A 6,194-nucleotide genomic window follows, 5' to 3' on the forward strand; every position below is an offset into this window, starting at 1 on the left:
TTTAAACAAACTACTTTTCCGGGTTTTTTCCAGTTTTTAAACATTATTTGAAAATTCCCGAACAGAAAAAAATATTTTTTATATATAGAGTCCCTTAAAACATCGATAAACACGTTAAATAAATAATATAATGCAAAGTAAACAAATGAAAAAAAAATTAAAAATTGACAACAGCCGAGGTTCGAACCCGGTCCCCCACGCTCCAATCGTAAGTCACTAGCGCATGGTCTTAGCCGTTGGACCACGCTTATACGACGTTCGTGCTACTGCATAGCTTTAATTACCCTCTCCCCGTTAGTTAAACAAAAGACATGAGGGGTGACTGCGACCTCCCTAATCTATCTATAAATATTTACTTGAGTAGGGTGGTTTGGTTCATAGAGGCCTACTTCCATTCCGAGTTTGAAAATTATAGCTTAATATTAAAGGGAGTTAGGCGGTCTTGAAATTTGAGCCTTTTTTCCGCCAATTTATTTTATTTTATTTTTTAATCCATTGTGCGTTCTTCTGCAAAGAAAGACAATTGGTTTTATACATAGAACACCTTTGCTATGCTAAACTGTCGTGAAAATATCGTAAAACAAGTTTAGAAAAATAATATAATTTAAACAAACTACTTTTCCGGGTTTTTTCCAGTTTGTAAGCATTATTTGAATTTTCCCGAACAGAAAAAAATATTTTTTATATATAGAATCCCTTAAAACATCGATAAACACATTAAATAAATAATATAATGCAAAATAAACAAAAGAAAAAAAAAATTTAAAAATTGACCACAGCCGAGGTTCGAACCCGGTTCCCCACGCTCCAGTCGTAAGTCACTAGCGCATGGTCTTAGCCGTTGGACCGCGCTTATACGTCGTTCGTGCTACTACATAGCTTTAATTACCCTCCCCCCCTTAGTTAAACAAAAGACATGAGGGGTGACTGCGACCTCCCTAATCTATCTATAAATATTTACTTAAGTAGGATGGTTTGGTTCATAGAGGCCTACTTCCATTCCGAGTTTGAAAATTATTTGAAATTTCACGAATAAAAATTATTTTTTCCTTATAGGATCCTTTAATGTATCGAAAAACACATTAAAAAAATAATATAATGTAAAATAAACAAAATAAGAAAATAAAAATTAAAAATTGACCACAGCTGGGGTTTGAACCAACGCCCCCTCGTTCCATGCGTAAATCACTAGCACATGGTGTTAGCCGTTGGATCACGCTTATGTGAGGATCGCGCTACAACATAGCTTCAAGTACCCTCTCCCGGATTGCTAAACAGAAGACTTAAGGGGCCATTGCGGCCCCTCTAATTGGGATATAAAATTTTGCTTTGGTAGAGGGGTCCGGCGCATAGAGGCCTATATTCGGTTCGAGTTTGAAAATTATAACTTAATATTAAAGGGATGTAGGTTATCTTGAAATTTGATCCTTTATCCCGCCATTTTATTTTATTTTATTTTTTATTCCATTATGCTTTCTATCACAAAGAGACTACCCTTGATTTTATACTTAGAACATCATATTTCACCTTTAAACTATCATGAAAGTATTGTTAAAGGAGTTTAAAAAAATAATATAATAAAAATAAACTAATTTTCCGGGATTTTAGCAGTTTTTAAGCATTATTTGAAATTTCCCGAATAAAAATTTTTTTTTCCTTATAGGATCCTTTAATGTATCGAAAAACACATTAAAAAAATAATAGAATGTAAAATAAACAAAATAAGAAAAAAATAAAAAAAAATTAAAAATTGACCACAGCTGGGGTTTGAACCAACGCCCCCTCGTTCCATGCGTAAATCACTAGCACATGGTGTTAGCCGTTGGACCACGCTTATACGATGATCGCGCTACAACATAGCTTCAAGTACCCTCTCCCGGTTTGCTAAACAGAAGACTTAAGGGGCCATTGCGGCCCCCTAATTGGGACATAAAATTTTGATTTGGTAGAGGGGTCCGGCACATAGTGGCCTATATTCGGTCCGAGTTTGAAAATTATAACTTAATATTAAAGGGAAGTAGGTTGGCTTGAAATTTGATCCTTTCTCCCGCCATTTTATTTAAGGCCTGATATCGGGCCTTGCGTTAGTTAATTTTGAAAAATGACTTCGAATTTTTAAAGCTTTTTAGAAGACGAATTTCCTCATTTCAAAGCTTTTCAGAAGACTATTTTAGATATACATACTTAGTAAACTACAGGGCCACATTGTGTACCCACTATGAAGTCTATAATTATTTCCTCTGGTAGGGTACACTATTACCCGGTGATATATTACGTAGTCCAATTTGAATATTTTAGGTTAATATTAGAGGGTTGTTGTTGTAGTTCATTTACGTCGCACTAGAGCTGCACAATGGGCTATTGGCGACGGTCTGTGAAGCATCCTTGAGGATGATCCGAAGACATACCATCACAATTTTGATCCTCTGCAGAGGGGATGGCTCCCCTGCTTTGGTAGCCCGACGACCTGCACGCGAAGTCGAGCACTTTACGGTAGAACAGTTTAACGAGGACCCATACCGCACACCCTCGGTCCCTACGCAGACTAATCCAAGAGGTCACCCTCCCGCACACTGACCGCAGCCAGTGATGCTTGACTTCGGTGATCTGGTGGAACCGTGTCTTAACGATCAGTCCACTGCGGGACTAATATTAGAGGGAGATATAGGACCATATTTTTATACAGAATATTGACTTTGAATTTCTTCATATAAACGCTATTCAACACACTATTATATTTATACATACATAGGAAATTAAAGAGCCACATTGTGTACTCCCTATGAGGTCTATAATTATTTCCTCTGGTAGGGTGCAGTATTACCCGGTAATATAATATGTAGTCCAATTTAAATATTATATGTCAATATTAAGGTCTGATATCGGGCCTTGCGTTAATATTGAAAAATGATTTCGAATTTCCTCTTTTTAAAGCTCTTTAGAACACGAATTTCCTCATTTTAAAGCGATTGAACACACTATTTTAGATATACATACATAGTAAACTACAGGGCCACATTGAGAAAAACAAAAGTGTTACTCTGTAAATGTCTTATACGATCAGTGCTTACATACGCATGTGAGACCTGGACAATGACCCGTGGAGATGAAAATATGATAGCTAGATTTGAGAGAAAAATACTACGAAGCATTTTTGGTGGAATAAGTAAAAACGGTACCTGGTTTAGAAGATCAAACACGGAACTTTACAAAGCATATAAAGAACCTGATGTCATTAAATTGATCAAAATTCAAAGGGTTAAATGGGCAGGCCACATGGTGCGAATAGAGGAGCAGGACAACCAAAAAAGTTTTCAGTGTCAGGCCAACAGGTACAAAAAAAGGGGGACGATCAAACCTAAGATTTTTAGACTGCCTTGAAAAGGACCTACAAGTTTTAAAGATAATAAAATGGAGAACTCAGGCTAAGGGAAGAATGTTTCGGCATAGGCTTGTTGAGAAGGCCAGGGCCCATCCTGTCAATGAGAAGAAGAAATATTTTACCATGTACTAATGTACCCTTCCAGGGGAAACAATTATCAGCTTAATGGGGGGTCCACAATGCAGTTTTATAGGTTACTGTGTGTATATATATATATATGTAAGAGTGTGTTAAATAGCGTTAAAATGAGGAAATTCGATTACAATACTCTTTATTATAACAAAAGCCTACATCTCACCTTAATATTGACATATAATATTTATATTGAACCAGGTAATATATTACCGTGTACTAATATGTACCCTACCAGGGGAAAAAATTAGAGGCTTTATAGGGGCCCCACAATGTGGTTCTATAGGTTACTGTATGTATATATATATATATATATATATAAGAAGTGGTACTGAAATGAAAAAAAAAAAAAAATTTATTTTCGAGAAATGTTTCACCAGCTAAAATACAATTTTCCTTTTTAAGATAAAGATACAAGATGGTAATTTCAATAGGGACTTCTCATTCATTAGTAGGTGTTTGGGATGAAGTTGAAAAACTAATCAAGTCTTGCTGTCAGTTATACATTGGAGTAAACAAAGGGTGTTTTACCCCTGTTTGACTTACTTCACTCGCACATCATTTAGTATGTGAAAAAGGGATAGAGTGATTTGTTTTTAGGTCAAGACTTGTGGTCCCCTCTTCATGCATTATTAAGTTTTAAAAACCTGATACACTAGTGTAAAGAATGTTTTCTCTTAAGTAGAATAATTGCTTAATCCTGTGAATAATTTTGAGTTGGTCGCAAGTTGAGAGCGAAAAGGAATGATTTAAATTAATTGAAAAAAAAAAAACAAAAAACAATGAATCTTAGAATCAATAAATTTCAAAAAAATTCCCAACTGAAATAGCGCATTAATTAGAAATTTCTCAAGTTTCGAAGATTTAAAAAAAAAAAAAAAAAATTCTGAATGTGTTTGAAAGGAATATGCACAAGTCATGATAATTCTAGTAGAAACTAAAAGGGAAAATGTAATTTTGATAAATTAAACGGGTACAAAAAACAGTCTTCAATTATAGAATTTTTCGGATGGGATCAAATAATATTTTAGTTCCAACATGATTCACCAACACTGATTAATTTTTATGTAACTTTAAATGATATTTTTTTTATGATACTAAGGTAGAAAGTTTTAATTATAATTATTTATTGATCATAAAACTGAGTTTATTTGATCAAAACGCTATACTACGCATCAAATACCATTAAAAAGCAAAATTTCACAAAAATTCAGAATTTAAGATTGAATATAGCACTCCCCTTCTAATTGAATTACCCGCTTAATAGCATAGATTTGGCTGGAACCGATGGTATTCCTTTAAGCGGGGTTGACTGTATATATAAGAGTGTGTTGAATAACTTTAAAATGAGGAAATTCAAAGTCAATAGTTTTTATTATAACAAAAGTCTATTTCTCCCCTTAATATTCTACCAAGTATTATATTGCTGTGTACTAATGTTACCCTAAAAGGGGAAACAATTAGAGGCTTAATAGGGGGCCCACTATGTGGTCCTATAGGTTACTGTATATATATAAGAGTGGGTTAAATAGCGCTAAAATGAGGAAATTCGAAGTCAATATTCATTATCAGAACAAAAGTAATAATCTTTATTCTAAGAGATATAGGCTGACGTTATAATAAAAATATTGACGTCGAATTTCCTCATTTTAGCGCTATTTAACACACTCTTATACAATACAGTAACCTATAGGACCACATTGTTTCCCCTGGTAGGATACATTAGTACATGGTAATATAATACCTCGTACATTATAAATATTATGTTTCAATATTAAGGGGAGAAATAGGCTTTTGTTATAATAAAGAATATTGACGTCTTTTTATTTAAAAATAGTGCTATATTGGAAATACTTTATTTTACTAGTATATTAAAGTGTAGAATTAGCCACTGCTATGTTATGTTTTCTGAATTTGTTGCACTAATTTACTCCTATACAACTCAGCCACTTCTATGTTACGTTTTCTGAATTTGTTGCACTAAGTTGCATAGGTGTAAATTAGTGCAGTGTACTAGCATGTGATGGAGTGGTATGGAATAAACTGTTCAGACAGCCAAGGCTAACAACTGGCTGTGGTGCAAAAATTTAACATCCTGAACCTTTCTTATAAAATTTCAACTGCTTTTACCTTTGTATATATTTTATTTGTTAATTGGCTAAAAAGTTTTAAGAAATTTACATTTTTTATAGAGGAGCATTATAATTTTCTTTAATGTCTATAAAATGATTAAGATTTTTTTTGTTTGCAAAATAAAATAATTTAAATGTTACATTTTAAGTTGCTGGTTTTCTGTATAAAAATTATTAAATATATATTTACCTGTAACTCATAAATAGTTGCATAAATTGCAATTTTTATCACAATAAAAGTAAGGTTTTTACATTTAGTATAAACTAAAAATTCTAATTTTTTTTATCTTTTATTTAAATTTCGAAAGCTTTTCTACTAGTCACCTTGCGTGTACAGTCCGCAAAAAAAAAAACGAATCACCCTGAATAACTTTCGTTCTAATGATCGGATTTTCACGAACTAAGTGTCAATCTTAATGGTTCCTGGGGGTGACCTCAAATATGCTAATTAATTAGTGCTAACTATTAATTAGGTTACGAAATCAGACACAAAAACGTACTTTCTCTGAATAAACATACATTTTTTTTTACATATTTGGATTTCTTAT

The sequence above is a fragment of the Parasteatoda tepidariorum genome, chromosome 2 (genome assembly GCF_982258835.1).
Source record: "Parasteatoda tepidariorum strain Cologne lab strain chromosome 2, Ptep-v5.0, whole genome shotgun sequence".
Lineage (NCBI taxonomy): Eukaryota > Metazoa > Arthropoda > Arachnida > Araneae > Theridiidae > Parasteatoda > Parasteatoda tepidariorum.